The sequence below is a fragment of the Leopardus geoffroyi genome, chromosome A3 (assembly GCF_018350155.1).
Source record: "Leopardus geoffroyi isolate Oge1 chromosome A3, O.geoffroyi_Oge1_pat1.0, whole genome shotgun sequence".
NCBI lineage: Eukaryota > Metazoa > Chordata > Mammalia > Carnivora > Felidae > Leopardus > Leopardus geoffroyi.
In genome coordinates, this window is record NC_059336.1 from 88364258 (window position 1) to 88384544 (window position 20287).

The 20287-nt window shown below is 46.2% G+C and overlaps 1 long non-coding RNA gene across 1 annotated transcript in view; it reads left to right on the forward strand.

The window, feature by feature from the left end:
• Positions 1–8730: 8730 nt before the first annotated feature.
• LOC123580947 overlaps positions 8731–20287 on the forward strand; it is a 168481-nt gene continuing 156924 nt past the window's right edge. Inside the window, exon 1 of the long non-coding RNA XR_006703544.1 lies at positions 8731–8962. This is a non-coding gene — a long non-coding RNA (uncharacterized LOC123580947). The remainder of the gene's footprint in view (positions 8963–20287) is intronic.

The following is a 20287-nucleotide window of genomic DNA, read 5'->3' on the forward strand; positions in this document are numbered from 1 at the left end:
CAGGATGCTTCACGTTCTTCTCAGGACGCTTCACTTTCTGCTTCTCTCTCCACCTGGTCAGAAGGGTAGTGTGTGTCAGAGTGTGAACCTGTGTGCTGGGCTCCTAAACTCCTGATAGGCCTTGAAAGACAGATGAAGTGATTCACTCTCTAATAATCTTTCCCAGCTATAGGATGCAGCGGAACCTGGAGAGGTTTCTGAAACCTCAGATTTGGTTCATGGGTGGCAGACAGAGCTGAGATGGAGGTTGAAGTTTTACCTTGAAGCGCGGGATCTTTTCTCAGGGTGCTCTTTGGTTTTCCCCCTCGGGCCTGCTCAGAATCCTGGCTGTGGAAAATGTGAACTTCCTGGGGATGGAAGACACACAGTCTCCTTCTTCCCGTTCTCTGTAAGGGTGCGTATGAAATGTGGAGTGCGGCAGGTGGATCTGGAAGTTAGTGGTGGAGTGGGAAAGCAGGAGCTAGTGCTTTTCATGCTGACAGGCTTGGGATTCGGGGCCTGGGAGCAGGATTTGGGGAGAGAAGAGCAGCAATAGTGGCAGGTGCTATATGCTGGCAACAACTGTCCCGTGAACTTGGACTTGGTGTTGGGGTAACAATTTTGAGGCAAAAGCCCACCCCCAAAGGCTCCTGGTAGCCTTATTCCTTCCAGGCCACCCATAGGCACTGAATTGCTGACAGGTTTCTGGCTCTATCAGGGCTACTGGCCACAGACTCGGGAGGCCTGGGATGCAGTCCCACTGGACCCACGCCCTGAAGCTTTGCTGGGAATTTGCCATATCCAGTCCAAGGACTTTGCAGGAAACACAGGTGAGGGGCACTGCAGGGTGCCTCCCCCAAGAAGCACACTGCTGGTTAGGGATGGAAGACCAACATATTCTCAAACACACATGTAGATACATCCCATATATAACACATTCACAATATCCACATAATCCACGCACACCCACACACATACTGAACACAGGCACACTTACATCTAGATACCTCACACGTACTCACTCATCCGTGTCTATATATGTGTACACACATAAATGTGCACATGTACAAACACACAGTCACACACATTCATACACACATGCTTGCAGATAAATATGCATAGCAGATACTCACATGTGTGTGCAGTGTCCCCTGGCCAGCCCTGCAGGAATGAGGACTGGCCCTCTGCCAAGACAGAGCGGAAATGCAGAGCTCTGCGAGTAGAAGCTGTGAATGGAGAGCACCCTAGTTCTTAAGGAGTCAAGGCTCAGGAATACGGGAGAAGAAGGAGCAGGTGGTGATTGGAGCACAGGTGCAGTAGTTGAGGCGGGGTGGGGGGGGGTAGCATGACCAAGGCACCCTCAAACAGGCTCCACCCCATTGTCCACACCCCCGTTGTCCCACGGGATGAACTCTTTGCCCCTTCTGCCCCTTAGCCTTTTCCTCCTGACTCATTGGAAGAAAGAGAACAGATTACCTCCAAAAGGAAACCCAGATCAGATTGGCACCAGACTTCTCCCTGACAACAAGGTACACAAGAAGATAGTGAAATTGTGTTTAAATAATGGCAGAGTGGTCTCTATTGAATTGTGTTGGGGGAAACAAGCGGAAGGTGCTGTCTCTAGTGTTGAGTTAAAAAGTTGGAAAGAAAAATTCTTCAGTGACCCTCCTAGAGGACACTTCCTATCAGGATCATTCGGGGCAAAGACCTTTGAAAACCTAAGTGGACCATTAGGACCAGCCTCCTCAGGCAGGTGGCACTGGATGTAGCAGGATTAGATTTAGCAAAAGTATAGAAAACCTGTTTGGTGGGAACTTCAGGGCAAAGGTCCCGAGGCCAAGCAAAGCTGGTGTATTTGGCAACTACTTGGCCCTTTCAAATGTTCTGGAAGGTGCTTCTGAGTCACCTTGCCTGGGAGCGGTCACTCAGGACCCGCTTGCTGCAGGTAGCCCTGGGTTTGCTCAGGACGGATCCTCTTGCTCCTGGCACACATGGCTGTCACTCAAGTGTAGCTAGACTGGTGCACCTTTGGGCCCATGAGGCTGTGCTATGGTTTGGTGCATTCCTCTAACCCTATTCCAAGGTCAGAGGTCAGTCTGTGGTTCAGGGTCAGGGTCAGTTTTGTAGCTAGGGTCAGGATTAGTCTTTGGACAGGGTCAGCTTTGTGGCCAGTGTCAGAGGTTGGTCTTGGCTAGGGTTGGAATCAGTCTGAGTCAGGGTTGGTCTGTGGCCACGGTTGTGGTCAGTCTGAGGTCACACTGATGTGACCAGAATTAGGGCTGAGTGTGACTGGGAAGCAGTTTATCTACAGTGTAACTGATGTGGATGAGACTGTGATCTCGCAAAGCCCTAAATGATGAAAGGTTGCCCAGTCCCTCATCCAATGGAGACACATACAATGTCTTGACATTTGCAACTCTGAGTTCTGAATACCTTGCTGAGGCCTGGCATTGGGGAGCAGCCGATCTGCCAGGCCATGTGTCCCTATAACTGGAAGGCCTGAGCTCACAACTGACAGGACTCTTGCACATGGCTGCAGTCTGGGGGGTCCTATGGGAACCATGGCAGATGTGGCCCTGACCGGAGCTTGGCATCTGGAGGCCAGGCTTTGGCATGGAACGTGGCCCATGGCGAGGGCTCTTCAGATGTGTGTGACTGTGTGTGGGCCTTCAGCATGGCTGGGTGACAACCCTCATCCCCTCCAGGCCCAGTCTTCATCCCCTGAAACAACCAGTGACCCTCTGCAATGCTGTTCCTCTGCCCAAGAGAAAAGGCAACCTTTGGGACATTGCTTTTGGAACCATGCAGTGAGGGAGCCAGACAGCCACATGGAGAGGTCACGCATAGGTGACCTGACCAACGGTTCCAGCAGAGGTCCCAGCTGAAAGCTGCCACCCACCACCAGACAGGTGAGTGAGCGGGGCTTCAGACAGTTTCCTCCCCTGGGTGACTCACTCCCAGCCTTGAGCCACCTCATATGACACTGAAAGGAGCAGAGATAATCCATCCCTACCGAGTGCTGCTCAAATTGCAGATTTGTGAGGGAAATAAATGACAGTTGATATTTTCAGCCAGAGACTAGAAAACTTCCTCTGTAAAGGACAAGATAGTAAATATTTTGGGCTCTGTGGGCCCTTAGGTCTCTGTTGCAACTATTCAACTCTGTTGTCCCACAAAAGGAGTCACAGGCAACACATAAATGGACGGGTGTGGCTGTGTTCCAATAAAACTTCATGTACACTGAAGTTTGAATTTCATATAATTTAAACATGTCACGAAATAGTATTCTTTTGATATAATTTGCAACTCTTTAAAAACCTAAGAGACCATCCTAAGCCTGTGGGCTGCACAAAACCACAAAGTGAGCCCATAGTTTGCTGACCCCTGTTTTAAGCCATTAAAGTTGAGGTGGTGTTACACAGGAATAGATAACAGGAACAACAACCCAGCCATGTAGATGATTTTGTGAAACTTATGTGAAATTGAGGTACAGGGCATTAAGAAACTCCTTTGAGTTCACAGCTACAGCAACTGTGACCTAACTCATTGATGCTCAGCTCATTTACAAGAGATCGGGTGGGTTGGAATGGTGAGATCAGAATTAAAAAGATCAGAGAAACAATAGCTTGCTGCTTTCCAGCCATGTTCAGGGAAGAGAGGCTCAGAAAATAGAGGAGGGTCCACTTGTAGGTTGAGATGTTTTATTGGGCTTCCCTAGAGCAAAGCAAAATTTCCTTCCAAACCAATCCACAACTCCTTTTGAGTTCCACATTCACCAAGCATCTTCTGGGTAAGACTGTCTTCTCAGGTAGTTGCAGTTGTTATGATGAATATTTATTGACTGTTTAGTGTAGGCCAGACACTGTTTTAACCTCTTTACGTGTATTAGTTCATCAAATCTTCACAATAATCTATTATCCCAAATTTGTAGTGAGAAAATTTAAGCACAGAGAGCTTAACTTAAAATATAGGGCTAGGATTTGAACCCAGGCAGCCTGGCTCCTGAACTACTCTGCTATTCCGTTCCACATCCTGACCTTGGGAAAGGGTGTCCTGGAGTGGAGGGTGCATTCTAGGCACTAGGAAGGGATAGTCCCTGCTGCAGAAGAACAAATGGGCGTGTGGTTTATACTCCGGCTTGGGTAAATTGAGTTAATGCAAGTCTGTGTCAAGTTCACAGAGACCCTTCAGCTTCTGAGGACTAGAGAGGCAAAAGCTTCCACCTGGAACAGACTGGCTGGGGCCAGGAGGACAGCTGGCTGGGGGAGGGCAGACAGGCGGCTGGCTACCACTGTGGTTGCTGCCCCCACAGGTCATTTTGGTTCTTATTTGGCTTGACACCACAGCAGCATCCAACTTTATTCTCATACATTTTGTTTTGTAGCACAGTCTCTTGTCCTTCCAAATCTTTGTAGCGTCTGCAGAGACGTCCACTTTCTCATCCTGATGTTGGTTAGCCTTGTCTTCTCTCCTTTTGTCTCTCTGTCTCTCTTTCTCTCAGTCATTCTCATTAGTGGTTTGTCAATTGTATTAGTTCTTTCAAGGACTCAATTTTTCTCTGTTGAACCTCTCTATTATATGTTTGTTTTCTATTTCGTCATTTTCTTCTCTCACTTTTTTTAATGTTTATTTATTTATTTTTAGAGAAGACAAAGGGTGCACACACACATGAGTGGTGGAGGGGCAGGGGGGTCGGGGTGGGAATCCCAAGCAGGCTCCAAGCTCAGCAGGGAGCCCCACGTGAGATCATGGCCTGATCTGAAATCAAGAGTCTCAGAGGCTTAAGGGACCCAGCCACCCAGGCGCCCCTCTGCTCTTACTTTTGATATTTCCTTTTTATTATCTTCTGGGTTTGTTTTGGTGTTGTTCTAACTTAGCTCATTATTTTTCAGCCTTTTGAAATATATCTAATACAGTAAATTTCCCTCTTCCTGTTTTGGTTACATCACAAACTTTTCTATATAATATTTTCACTATTGGAGAGTTTAAGATATTTCCTAGTTTCCAGATGATTTATTTTTGACACTTGGGTTATATAGAGATGTGTTTCTTGATTTCCAAACATAAGGGGATTTTTCTGTTATCTTTTTTTGTTACACTTTTCTTGTTTAATTGCACTGGGATTAGGGAGCATGTTCAATGATTTCATTCTTTTACATTTGTTGAGATTGACCTTGGAACCAAGTATAAGGTCTGTTTATAGAAATCTTCGAAGTGTATTCAAACAAAAAATGTATCTTCTGCACTTGTTGTGTCCTGTTTCCTACATATGTGCATTAAGCAAAGTTTGTTAATCCTGTGTTTCAAAATTTCTGTGCCCTGATATTTTCTTTTCTTTTTAGTGTGTCAATTACTAACAGAATGTGTTAAAATCTCCCACTGTGATTGTGGATTTGTCAGTTTTTTTTTTTGAAGTACTGGTAATTTTTGGATTCATATTTCTGAGGCTTTGTTATTAGGTGCATAGAATTTCAACTAGTTATGCCTTTCTGATGAACTAAATCTGTTATGATTGTGAATGAATCACCTTATCTATAGCAATGCCTTTTTCTTAAGATCTCTTTTGTCTGACGTTAACACAGCTACTTTAGCTTTTCTTTGGTATGGAACTCCATGGCATATACCCTTAGGTCTTTGATATCTTATGTAAACACATTTCATTGGATTATAAAGTTATCTCTTTTCATAATATAATAGTGAAAAAAAAAACAGACTAAAAGTATGATCCCAGTTACATAAAATTTCACAGTGACGCAAATTTGGTTGGTGGTTCCGGTGGAGAGCCGGTGTTTGTTTTATGACCTCCCGGTGATGGGTTTTCGTGTCTTCTCTGTCTTCTCTCTTCCTTCTTTTCTTCCTTTCTTTATCTTCTCCCCAAATCTGTGCTGTATCAAGTCAACTCTGCACAATCCTGGGAGGCATGTGTGTGTGCGTGTGTGTGCATATTGAACATGTGCATGTGCCTAGTCCTCTAATCTCCTTTTCCCCAAGCTTCTCAAACTACACCCTGGTCACCTCAGTCTTCCTTCTGTGCTCAAAGACTGCAAGCTCATCCCCACTCTGAGCCTTGGCATTTCAGTCCTCTCCTCTGGAAATGGCTTCAAAGAACACCCTACCTAAGGTAAGCCCTTTCCCTGAATCCTTCTTTATTATTTATCCTTTTTTTTTTTTTTATCTTCATAGCACTTATCTAAAATGATCTCGCATTTGTTTACGTGTTTATTTTACATTGTCCCCATGTCACTGGAATGTAAACCCCCAAGGAGACCTTATTGTCTTGCTCACTACTGTATCTCCGATGCCTAGCAAAGAACTTCACGTGTGTTAGAAACTCGTGGCATTGCTGTTGAATGAATGATTGAATGAGGGAATGTTTTACTTCTCTCTGTCTCTCCTACTCACATCAAGTATTCACCATGACTTATGGCTTCCATTTCTTAAATATGTCTCAGGACTGCTCACCTCTCTCTACCTCCTCCTTCTGTTACCTGAGTTCAGGTGACTGTCATTGCTCACCTGGACATCTGCAAGTGCTTCCTAACTGGTCTGCCCACATTCTGTCTAGGCCCTTCCGGCCTACTCTCCATACTGTGCCCAAAGGATCCTTCTCACCTATAAATAGATCAGCTCAGCCCCTGCTTAAAACCCTTGTGGGGCTTCTTGTTGCTCTCAGGAAGAGTCTGGCCCCAGGGCATGATCTGGCCCCCACTCCCTCTTCTAATCTCACCCTGCCTTCTAATCTCCTCTCTCTCCCCTTGCATTCTGAGCACCAGATTGCCCTTCTTCCACATCCTCAAGTGGCCTTCTTTCCCCTCCTCAGGGCCTTTTACACACAGGCTCACTGTCTAGAGTCCTTCACCTCCTCTTCCTCCCTGGCCTCCAGAGGCCTTCCCAATCCCTATCTGCCATTGGCTAGGCTTCCTGCTGCTCTCCATCAGTGCTCTTGGCACACCTGGTTGTGAGCAGCTGCCAGGGCGACTCCTGGCTCTTGTTCCCTCTGCTGTTCTCAGTAACTGGCATACTGCCTGGCACATGGTGGCTCTTGGGGCATCTTTGTGGAATGAAGGGCCAGGGTCACTATGCTGGGACCCCAGAGTTGACTGCGCCGGACCTGTGTGGCCTGGCCCCTTCCCCTGCAACATTGCAGAACCACTGACAGCCATAGCCTGGGAAGGCTGAGGGGTGGCTCTTGGCATGCTCCTTGCTGAGCTGTGCTGAGTGCCTGGCCCTGGCTGTCAGGGACAATGAGGGAGGCCTGGGCATCTCACCTTCTCAAGTGGGGAGTGGGGCATTGCTTCTCAAAAGACCACACCTTCCTCTTGGAAGGCTGTTGAAGAAAGGGCAAGCACAATGTGCTAAGTGTGGATCATACTCTCGATAGAGAGAAACCACTGGACATTGTGGAAGTTTGGGCCCAGGTGGTGATGCTTCAGGACCCATAAGCACAGTAATGGTGATGAGGATGTTGTTCTTTTCATTTCTTCATGAGAAATGATGAATCAGACCCTCGCCCAGGGAGGATGGGACAGAAAGCAGTACTTTGACATTCCGTAGGCGTGGCGACCTTGAGAGCTTGGAGACACCTGGGCATGGAGGGGGTTCTCAAGGGACAGTGGCAGCAGAAGCTGGAGTGAGACTTCTTCAGATGGCTTATGGTGAGCAGATAAGTGAGGACACTTCTCCCCAACTGTGAGTGAGCCCTGCCTAGAATGGCCTCAGAATACAGGGGATGCCTCCACGTAGGCAGGAGGGCCTGAGGCCTGCAGTCATGTGTCTTAGTCATTACTGAAGAAGGGGCACACAGACTTTCCAAAATTTAGAACTCAGAACTGAGCTTGTGCCCCAAAGGAGCAGCTGAAGGGTCCTGAGAGGAAACAGTTAAGAGCAGAGCAAAGTTTGTCAAGAGTGTTAGCTCAAGCAGCACCTTGGCTCATTCTGGGGCTGGCTAGGTGAGGGAGGGAGGGGCCGTGGCTGCTTTCTCTGGGGCCCTTGCCTGGGTCAGGCCCCTCCTGCTTGCTTCAGAGATCCCTCAGGATTCTGGACTCCACAATTTTCCATGTCTCTCACTTACATTTCTGCGTTGGCCTGAGCTTTCTTGGAGAAGAGGCCTCAGCATCAGTCCTCCTGGAATTGGAAGATGCATGGGGTCTTGATCAGCTGGTTTGGGGAATGAGATGTCCTCTGTTATCTGCCTCAGGGCACAGCCATGCCTCTACCATCAGACTGGCAGTTCCCGAAAATGCCAGCAGAGCTACTTTTCTTGGTTCGCAGTTTGTTTGGAAACTGCTCCAGAGCCTTGGGCTCCATCGCCATCAAGATCCCTCCTGCTCCTCCCTTCAAGTCTCTAGCTCTCATTTCCTTTGGGAAAAGGAGACCCAAGCCAATTTGGGAAACGTTCTCTGTAGAGGAGGCTGGCACCATGTCCAGGTCGGCAAGGCTATATTTAACTGCTATATTTGCAGTTCCACTCACTTGTCCCAACCCCAGCCCCGCCTGCCACCCCTCTCCCCCCTCAGAAGCCTGTCCCGCACCATTGGGGCCCTGTGTCGCCCCTGCTCACCCCGCTCCAGCTGTGCAATTGTGGTCTGGGCCACAGGCTATTTTTTGCTTGGTGCCAAAGATTATTCAGTTATCAGGAATGTGTGTTTAAGTGGCCGTCTCCGGAACAAGGATTATAAATAGGAACTTGGGGTCAAGGCCTCGGCCCCAGTGTCCTCCTCCTCTTTGTCCCAGTTCCTGTGCCGACTCCTGGATTTTACTTGGGGTGAACACCAGGAGGCTATGGTGAGGTTGTCTGGGGAAAGGACTGCAGGCTGGAAGGCCAGAGGTCCAGGACTGACTGCGTCCTGACGGGCTAGTCACCCAACCTTTTGAGACTTGCTTTCTCCGTCTGGGAAATGAGGACACTCAGACCCACTTATCGAATGGCAAACACATAGCATGGATCTCTGTCAGTCTATGAAGGGAAATCCAAGTTAGACAGGTGGGTATCTGGGAGGGGAAAGTATCAACCATCAAATGCATTTTTTTTGCAGGGGTGATAGGGTATTAACAAGCAAAGAATAAGCAAGAAATAGTCTTGGGACTAAACATGTAAAAGTGGAGGGGAGAAAGATCCAGAATTTGTCTTTAGGGAGCTCCCAGTCTGATGGTGGAGGCTGGGCCCAGTCTCAGTTCCATCACAGAGTGGCCTAAGCAGAATGGAGTTGGCACGTTTGAGCACAGGTATTTGAGATGAGGCTAAATCTTTCTCTGACAGAGTGAGGGTTGGTTCTCGAGAGGCCAGTTCTCTTGCACAACCCGTCCCAGCCAGAGGCCCTGGTCCAGGCAGTTAGACTGGTGAGTGTGGGTGAGCGCACCTGGTCAAGAAGGTTAGGCTACTTCCTGGTGACCAGTGCCCCCTCCTGTCCTGTTGAGAGCTATCGTCTATGACCTGGTTGGGGCAGCTTTGTCTCCTCTTCACCCCACACAGGGAGATGAGAGACAGGAACAGGGCTCTATCAAAATGCAGGGCCAGGACCAGTGGCTCCCTGGGTTCCTCATCGGGCTCCCTGGGTTCCTCATCGGGCTCCTGCCTGTGAAGAAGGGTATCAGCAAGGAAAGAATACAAATGTCGTCGCTTTACCTCAGCTTTTCCATCTGTAAAATGACAGAAATAATGCACAACATCCCTCCCTGGAGATGTTAGTTATGAGAAAGATCTAAAGGGATATTGTTATGGTAAATGGTAATGATATCTAGAGCAGAAGGGCATTGGTTGGCCTGAGTGGGGCCAGCCTCCTGGACTGTGGTCCCCATGCTTTGGGCCTCAATCTTCCCCTCAGGTGCAGTTCTTTCGTCTGCCCTGCTTGCTTGCTTGTTTTCTTTCTTTCTTTCTTTTTTTTAATTTTTAAAAATGTTTTATTTATTTTTTGAGAGGGAGCGTGGCAGTGGGGGAGGGGCAGAGAGAGTGGGGGCGCAGAGGATCAGAAGCAGGCTCTGTGCTGACAGGCTGACAGCAGTGAGAGCCTGACATGGGGCTCGAACTCATGAACTGTGAGATCATGAACCTGAGCCAAAGTCAGACGCTCAACTGACTGAGCCATCCAGGCATCCCCATCTGCTCTGCTTTCTTAGTACTTTCCCCCACTTCTCCCCACTAAGGCTCCGGAGACCCCTTCTCCCTCAATTCTAGGTTTCTGGACCCAGAAGGCACTTAACTCTTTCTCCTCTTAGGGTGGGGCCGGTCCCTGTCCCATATTTTGTTACCAGGTTGGGGCTGCATTGGCAGGTCTGACATTGCACCTGCAGCTTCAGCTCTCATTGTGGAGTTATTGAATGTCCACTACAAATGGAATTGATTTTTTATATCTTGGTAAGACTTTCATTTAAATTTCTAAGTGAGAAAACAAAATTCTTTGGCAGAGTACATTTTTTTTTTTTTTTTTTTTTTTTTAAGTAGCCGTAGGTAGAGGAATGAGGTATTTCCAAATGGAGGTGGAGGTTGGGCCAGGGGGCTGCCTCCCAGGCTGATTTAGAGAGCCCTGCAATGTGAAGAGAGGGGGCGGATGGCCAGGCTAGCCACTTGCCAGGATAGAGTGCTGGGGATGGCAACCACATGGAGTGTCTTCATGACAGGTTCCTATGGAGCCCTTGCTGGGTCATTGCTAAGGACTTCCTTTCCCTTTACTTCTGGGGGCTGTTCTAGCTTGGCTTGACCGTGCTGAGAACCCTAGGGCATCTAAGTCTAGTTCCACAGGCAAGAGCAGAGATGACATCAGAAAGAATTTTCCAGGAGGCCCCTACATGCAGTATTGGGGGGGGTGGGTAATCAGGAGATAAAAAGGGAGTTGGGGGGGCATGCTTGGCTTATTCAAGTCCTGGCCCTCACTCCCCACTTGGCCCCCAGATTCTGGCTGCTTCGTGGATGAGAATGTAGACTTGTACTGGGAAGCCACCAAGATTCAGTCACATCTAGGGCTGAATCAAGAGGGAGGCTTGAATAGTTTTCTTTGAGGGCTTAGCTGCCACCTCCTTTTTCTGTGACAAGGTCAGGATGACTCCCAGCCCAGCAACTTCCTCAACTTCTTGCCCAGTTGCCCTCACAGGCAAGAATCAGTTTCCTTTCCTCTTCCAAGATGAATGCTGTCCTTTTCCTTGGCTCATGGCTTTGTCTCTTCAGTCTTTGGTTTCATTGTCATACCTCCTTCTCTTATTTCATCCTCTTTGTCCCCTTCAGTCCAAGAAGGCAGCATTTCTAAAGGTATGGCATCCTCTAGAATCTCACTTAGGTGACCCAGAGTGGACCTTCCTCCCCCTGCTGTCAGGCTTGCCTCTTGAACCCTGCTGGCCTCAATTGCCTGTTTTGGATTGGCCCTCTGCCCTCCCCCAGAGGGCCTGGCCGTAGAGACCCCTCCAGAGAAGCAGAACTCTGACCCCAGGACCAGCATTGGAGGCAAGGAGAAGTGGTATTGGCTAGCACACCCCCAGCCTGGAGACTCTGGAAGGCAAGGGGCAAGATTCTAGACCTGGACCATACTGCCCATGGGCAAGTCCACCCAGGCAGAGGCAGGACCGGAGCACCGGGCTGTTACTCTTCACAACAGCTCTTTGAGGTAGGCATTGTGACACTGAATGAGGAACCAGAGGCGCAGAGAGGAACAGAGCCAGTAAAGGTCACACAGCCAGTAAAAGTCAAAGCTAAGAATAAAAACCAGGTGTTGCTGCCTGCCCCTTAGCACTCCTTACCGTAGAGTTAGGAGGTGCCCTGCTGAGAGGTTACTGCCTTCAGTCCCTATACCGTCCTAAGGCTTGGGCATGAAGGGCCCTATGCCTTGCAGTCCTTTTCTTGAGGTATTTGAGGTCCCCTTCTGTGTTTAGAACTGACCAAGGCTGGCAGTGCCCTCTGAGTGGGTCACTTTGAGCTTGGACTGAGATGTATGTGAGCCCCATTCCCTCTTTATCCTCTTTCAAGTGCCCTCCAACCTTTTATCCCATGTGTGAGGTCGGCCAGATGCTCCAAGAGGCAATAAGACTCATACCTATGTAGCCATCCTGAGGCCTCATAGCCACACTCAATTCCAGGCAGGCAGTCTGGCAAGTGGATTGCTCCCCTGGCTGGTGAAGTATTTTTTATGTGGGATCACACGAGACTGGGCTTTCAGAATGGTGCTGACATGCTGACTTTGAATGACTCAAATTGTTTACGTAGACAGAAGACTGGCAAAAAACAAATTTCCTGGGGTCCCATACACCTTAGGGTTGGCTCCGCCATTCCCCTGACATTAAGCCATCTTGCCGTATTATTGCTTATTGTATTAATTGATTTTCCCTTTGTTGCCTTGAAACCTCTTTAAAAAGACCTACACCAAGGGAGATTTCCCAAATTCCCTTTATTACCCCCTCCCCATCATGTTTCACAATCCTTAGATTTTAAAATTGGATCCAGATCTGACTTCCAGGCCTTAATTCTTCAGCTCAAACAATCTCCCTTTGTCCTGGCCTCTGTGGACAGTGCTCAGCCCCACCCGACCTTCTTGCAAAAAAGCAGAAGGCTCTCTCACACCCTGGGATTTCCAGGAGCCCTAAGATGTATTAAAACCTGTCAGAGATCAAACGGCTGTCCAAGGAGGTATGGAATTGTCAGTTTATACCTCCATCTGAAATGGGACATTCTGGGTTGTGTTGGAGAATGTGGCCAGAGGGAGCCTAAGAGGCGGGCATCCTTTGTGCCTGGCACCTGCTTCTCCTTCCTCTCTTTCAGCCTTCTTGCCCAGGTCCTGACCCCCTGGGCCTCTTTCTAATGCATGCTCTGGCCTGTGCTCCCCAGTGAAATTGGGATGAAGGCTTGGAATGGAACAATCATGGTCTGGGGAGTGATTGTCCCTTGGCAGAGAGAGGCAAATGGACCATCCCTCATCCCGGGAGGTCAATGCTGTGAACCACATTTCCTTCCCAGCAGCATCTGCCCATGGGCCTCTCTCTGAGCCTCTTTGTCTCTCTCTTCTCAGTGGGGCTGTCAAAAGCTGAGCCTCACAGGTTGTGACTAATCACTAGCAGATTTTTTTTCCATCCAAGAAGAAGAAAAAGCTGAAGGAGATGAAGAAAAACCCCAACAGTGAATAACTCCGAAGAGTTTCCAACATGTGGGTGTTTTTCTGGGACCAAAGATCAGGAAGATTCCAAATGTAAACAATCCCAAAATAACTCAGCTCTCTCAACCCCAGGCATTCCCAGGACTGGATGTCCACACTCCCTCCCTCTCCCTCTGGGAACTCAAGGTCAGGGAGAGGTGGCAGCCTTGGGCACTGTGAAGAACTGCTTGAGTGAGGCCTTCAGACAGGGCATAGACTTTGTGAGGCTGGGATTGAAACTTCTTCATCAGATAATAGTCTTTTTGAGAGAGAGACTTCTTTCTGCTTCATCAGATCAGGTCTCCCTGGGATCAGGGACCATGACTATGGCTCTCTTTGCTCAGAGTCATAACCCATTGTGCTTAAACCAAGCTCCTGAGATTTCTTGCCAGCATAGTGTAATGGAAAGAATATGGACTTTGAAGTCACACAGGGTTGGAATCTTGGCTCCACCACTTATTAATTGTGTGGCCTTGAGTATGTTATTTAGCATCTGGGAATCTCAGTTTCCTCCTTGTAAAACTGGAGCAATGATTCTTACTGGAGAAAATACGCTAACTAATGTGCCTAGTAGGATGCCTATTACCTAGAAAGGGCTCAATGAATGTTCCCTCTCCCCCTCCCTCTTCCCATGTAGGTGGTTTAAGCTGGAGAAACCACTAGGTTCTTTTCTACCCCTCTCTTTGTCAAAAGAAGGATGCTGTGTGTTCTAAGGTAGAAATCACTCCTTCCCCCACATTACTGAAAATCACTATTACAATTCATCTGGAAGAATATATTCAATATATAGTTAAAAATATTCTACAGGTGATAATGTTGGAGAAGATGGCAGAAGTTTTGGCAAAAATTATGGCAGCGGTGACAGTGGAGTTGATGGTAGTCATGATGAGATGATGGCGGAGGGAGTGGAGATGGTGTCAGAAATTACAGTGGTGATGGATGCTATGGAGTAGGTAATGGAGAATGTTGTTAAGGTGATTATGAGTGTAGTGGTGGAGACGGTAGTAGTATAGGCTACAATGAAGTAAATGTGAGGAAAATGCCAGGGATGAGGCTAATAGTGATGGTGATGGTGGTTACAAAGCCTATGTTAGAGGTGATGATGTTTGTGTGGTTTGGGATGATTGTTTCATTTGATTTGGAGTCATGGTGAGATATGGTGCTCTGTGATCAGGATTACCTTCAACAGTTATCCACTCAAGGAGAAAGGCACAGAGGGGGCAGGCAAAGCAAGGTGGAAGAATGCTTTATGATTAACTGTTACACTGGCCCTAAACTGCAATAGAAAACATTAGACTTCTTAATCATTGCTGATTGAATACACATGTTTATCTTGGCTATTTCCAGAAGCCCCACTAACATGGCATTAATGGGCTTTTTTAAAAAAGAAAGGCATAAACCCACAGGGAAAGAGAGAATGGGAGAGGGAATAGCAGCAGACAAGAGAAATCAAGAATTTGGGAATCAGAAAGTGTATGGATGTGTGGTACCTGACTTAGCAGACCACAGAAAACTGAAACTCAAGCCCACAAGGTTGTGGGGGTAGATGGCAAGAACCAATAGGTAGCAAAACATTTTTAGCCACAGATTCCCAGAAAAGTCTGGGAATTGGAGGCATCAGTTACTTCCAAAGGCAGAGGTTCAGAATGAGGGTGGAAAATGGGAGGATTGGTTACAAGTTAAAAAAAAAAAAAGCAGTAAGAACCTCCCCATTCCAGATTTATTCCTCTACCCTATGCATCCAGGTAATCATCCCCTTCCATGCTGGTAGAAGACAGAAGATTTATGCTCTGAGATGTTGAGCCTGAAAAGTTCTGGATGTAGGAGCACCAGGCACAGCCATGGGAGGAGAGAGGAGCCATTCTAAAATTATGGATTAAAGATAAACCTGTTCCCTGAAAGATGAGGCTCTCAGCTCTCTTCCTCATCAGTCCCCAGAAAAGTGTAAGCCAGGTTAACACCACACAGGCAAGATATTGGAGGAAAGTTTCCCAGGGTAACTGATTTTCCCTAGAGAAAAGACCTACCGGTTTTGATATTTGGTCTCCCTGTGAATCTGCAAGTCCCACTCAATTACCCTTTGGTAAGGCCCACATGTCAACAACTTTCTCTCCTCTCCTTCCACCACTTCCAATCAGAACTGCAGTGCTTCACATATCAATATGAATGGACAGCTAAGAATTACTTGATATTTGAGGAGGGCCTTCAACATGAAAGGCAGACATCCAAACCAACGAAGAGGAAAAGGGAATATACAAAAAAACAGTGAAGAAGAAAAGCACAGAAACTATGATTAACATTTTTAAAATGATAAAAGAAGGTTATGCCTTCTTTTAATGAGAACTAGAGGTGATTTTTTCAAAAAGGAGCAGAAGAAAGGAAGTCCTTGGACATACAAATATAACATCCTTATTCCATTAAAAAATCAAAAGAAGAGTTGGCATATAATATAAAGTCAGGACAAAGTCCCCAAAAGTAGACCAAAGAAGTGGAAATTGACAGAAAAAGTTAGATGGTCAGTCTAAGAGCAGCATCTAAAAATTTGGTCCTAGAGAGAAAATTTAAAAAGGAGGAAAATTTCCTAGAACTACAGAACAGAAATTTACAGATCAATTTTTTTTCTATGAGTATATGGCAAACTGAATTTAAAAACAAAAACAACTCACCCCAAAGTCACCCAAAACTTTAAAAGTTTTCAGAGAGGGGAAAGAAGTTTATTTACAAATTATTGTGAATTCGAATTGTATCACAGATCTCTACAACTACCATGTAAGGTAGAAGAAAATGAACGATGTGTCTAAATCCTGAGGGAAGTGATTTCCACAGAGCTCTATATCCAGGCAAACTAGTAATTGAGTACAGCAATAAAAATAAAGATACCTTTGGACACGAATGGTCTTACAAATTTACCTCCTACACAGAATTTTCCAGGAGGATCTTGGGGAATGTTATCCACCTTAATTGGGCAGTAAACCAAGGGAGAAGGAGACAAAAGATCCCATGATCAGGGTAGAGACAAAGGGAAGTTTGAAAATGATGATGAAGGAAAGTGTCAGGATGACAGTCATATAAAATATGTAGAGAATGGTCAGTCCATGTTAGCCATGAGGATGTAGGACTCCAGGAGGGAGGTCTCCAAGAAGAAAATGAAACTGACAGTAGTGTACATTCCAAGGAAAATTTCAGTTCCATTGGAAACCTTGGAGATAAATTAGCAAATGATACATGGAAAATTAAGCAAATGGCAAATCAAGATAATTATTATTTCCAAGAGAAAACAAACAGCTGTATAAGAAAGGAAAAGTAGTTTAATTGTGATAGTTATATAGTGATAGTAATGCAAATCCTGAATAATACTGTAACAAATAGCAATATTGTGTGTGTGTGTGTGTGTGTGTGTGTGTGTGTTAGAGAGAGAAAGAGAGATGGTGTAAGAAAGCTGAATATTCATCTTCCATAAGTAGATGGTCAATAGATAAAACCTAATACTGAAAAATATAAGAAATATCAGTATTACCATGTCATATAGAAATATGGAAATAAATCCTAGAGGAAAGAGTTAAAACAATTCAAAGTGCTTGCCTCAGGAAAGGAGGACTCAAAAGTGAGCAGGATTGGAGAAGTCTTATGGTTTTCATTATAAACCATGTAGAACATTTTACTTTCAAAAATATGTACATGTATTACTTTGATTAAAAAAATAAAGATTTAAATAGAATATAAAAATGAGAACTCTAGTGAGCCATGCTAGATTATGTGGAGAACTTCTTGACCAAATAAGTCAGTCCAAATGGCTCAGAACCAAAATCAGCTGAAAGACCTGTTCCATCTACTGCCTCTAGGTCCAAACCCAAGTCTTGGATGTGTCCACATTCACCAGAAAGCCACAAAAGGGAGAGCAAGAAACACAGAAACATCTTGCATTTACTCTGATTTCTCAAGCCTTTCCAGGACCATGTGGCTGCCACATGGAAGAATGAGAGAGGAATGGGGAGAAAAAGTTCAAGCCAAAAATAAGGAGAGATGATTGGGCCTTCTCCCTGGGGGAGCAAGCCCTAGCCCTCATACTGCACCCATGTGGGCTAGATGTTCAGTCTGGCACTCTATCTCCTTAACTAACACAGTGCACTATAAGATATTCTTAGACCTGAGTAACTATTGCAGTGCTCCTCCTTGAATGTAGAGCAATGAGGGAGGGGAGAGCTGTGAGTATCTTCTAGAATCCAACAGTGATGATAGCAGTGAAGCTGGAGGTGACAGTGTGATGATGGCGCTGATAGAGATGAGGAAGAGGCATGACAATGGGGATTTATAATGAGCATAACAGAGGGAGTGACTAGAGAAGTGATAGATGCAGTGATGGGGCTAGCGATAGTGGAAGTGATGTTGACGATGGTATTGGAAGTAATGGTGCAAATAATTCTAGCGGGATGATGAAGGCGACTATTCATGATGATAGAGGTGATAGCGGCTGTGAAGATGGAGATGTTAGAGAAGGGGGTATTAACAATGATAGTAGAGGTGATATGGTGGTGACAGTGGCATGATGAGAAACATGGTATTAGTGGGGTTGATGGCAGTAATGGGAATCAAACAAGCGGAAGTGATAGTAATGTGGATGGCATTGGTAATTAGAGCAATGAAGGTGGAAGTGATAGTGGTGATAATGGTGGGAATGTTGGCGGTGATGATGGATTTGACAGTGGTGGGGATGCTGGAGTGACTATGGCCAAGATGGTGGATTTCATGATAGTAAGATGGTGGTATTGACAATGGGAGCGATGATACTGGATTTAGCAATGACAAACAGAATATTATAAATATGAGAATATCAATCAAAATCATAAGACAGATACATATGTAGAGCATCTAAAGACAAGTGTTTGAATAGGCTGGGTTATGCAGTGGTAACAAATAGCCCCCACATCTTTGGGAGTTTGTATAGTGAAAGTTTAATTCTCATACTATATGTTAAAAGGTGGTTCTGCTCTCATAGTAACCCATGGACTGTGCTGATGGAGGGTCCAATTCTGTGTGCTTTTAGTGTCACTGTGGCAGTTAGGAGAGAATGTGATGAATCACGCATTGTTTCTGTACTGGTCAGCTTGGGCTAGGTTATGGACTCCAAAATTTCTGTAGCTTTCAACAACAGAATTTTGTACTCACATTCTAGGTACATTGCTCAGAGGTGACACATATTGTCTCTGCCTACATTTTATTGGCTGAAACAAGACTACTTTCCAAAGAGGCAAGGAAGTGCAATCTTCTCAGGTGCCTAGAAAGAGAAGAACTGGAATATTTGTGTACTCTTCAATGACTGTGACAGGCACCATTTGCTCATAGGGTACAGGAAGAGTAGGGACAATGTAGGTACCATGGAAGGCTGCTATGGTCATGAAAGAAAGACTTGGTCAGTGTGGAGGAGCTCATGGAAAGGAGAAAACAATTTAGAGGCAGGAGATACCAGAGCTAGAGGCAGGACAAGTTATGGCAAAGTTCATAAACCTGCTTGCCATTGTTCCTCATATCCCTGGGTATTTCTGGCTTCCCAGAAATCCAACAGATTCTAGGAAAGTTTGTTTGGAGCACAAGATTGATAGACAGAAGCAGCAGAATATAAGGATGGAAAGGTCAGCTAGAGCCATGGCATGGAGGGATTTGAAAGCCATGCTGAGATATTTTGCAACATAAACCACAGATAAAATGCTACATAGCCAAATAAGCTTGGGGAATGCTTCATGTGTATCACTCTCTTGTACATTAATTCTCTTTGCACCAGGAAACCCACTGGTGACAACTCTGCCATCTGCAACACATGGCTTCCAGTTCTCTGGGTGTAAACATCCTGGTCAGCAGGATGGGGAAGAACAAGGAGTGGGGGCATAGGAGAAGTTTATGGGTCAGGCCAGGAAATGGTGCACATTGCTTCTGCTATAAAGTATCATTGGACATAACTAGTTACATGGTTGCACATAACTGCAAGGGAGGCTGGGAGGTATAGTCCAGATGTTTGCCCAAATCAGGAGAGATGAAGTTTTGGAGGGCAGCAAATATTCTCTTCATAACAGCTCTTTTCAGATCTTTAAAGGACTTGAAAGTGAATGAAGGCCAAAGCTTTCCAGTATGAGATAGGGTGGCAGATGTTGGCTCAATGAATGGAAGGATTTCTTTGACCATTTTAACATAATCATGGACTGTCAAGATTGGAAGGGGTCTGGTATGGTTTAATCCCCAATCTAGGGCTTGAGACTCATTTCTAAGAACTCTGTTTAGGGGTGGAGCATTCTCCATGGATGAGGTAGCCTGTTTCATTTCCAGAATTCTGAAGGCTAGAAGTATTGACCACCAAACTCACACAGAACTGTGAACAAGAGCATATATAAGCAAAGGCTTATTCTTGTGTCAGTCCCCGTCTCCATACCTTTCTCAGCACCTTGATGGTCCTCAGTTTTGTTTGATGGACATCTCACCCCCACAAATTTCTTCATATTCCTAAGTACCAGGGCCACATATGTGGCAGCTTTTATTTACACTCTGGGGGGAATGTCTTAGAAGTTGGATCCCTGTACGTGCAGTCTAGGTGGGAGCTTAGAGAGTGATCTCTGGGCCTTGCTGTTCTGAAAAGTCCACCCTCACCTCTGCTGCTCACTCTTCTTGGCCATATTTCTCTGAAGGCCCAGCCTGGCTACCGTACTGCCAAGCTCCACCCCTCTCCCCATTCCCTGCACCCTTTCCTGTACCCCGTGCTCTCTCTGGAAACTGTCAAATTCTTGTTTTCCTATGATGAGAAAATGGTTTCCCTTAGCCTCCCATCGCATTTCCTTGAGGCCGGCTTTGCAAACCATATAGTTCTTCAAGGCACTTTGCTTCACACAAAGGTGTTTACTTAGAAGAGGCATTAGGGGCCCTTGGGTGGCTCAGTCGGTTGAGTGTCTGACTCTTAATTTTGGCTCAGGTCATGATCCCAGGGTTGTGGGTTTGAGCCCTGCACCAGGGTCTGCGCTAAGCATGGAGCCTGCTCAAGATTCTCTTTCTCCCTCTGTTCCTCCCCCCCCACTTGCTCTCTGTCTCTGTCTCTCTCTCTCTCTCTCTCTGTCTCTCTCTCTCTCAAATTAAAGAAAGAGAACAAAAGAAGGAAAGGAAGGAAGAAAGGAAGGAAGAAAGGGAGGGAGGGAGGGAGGGAGGAAGGAAGGGAG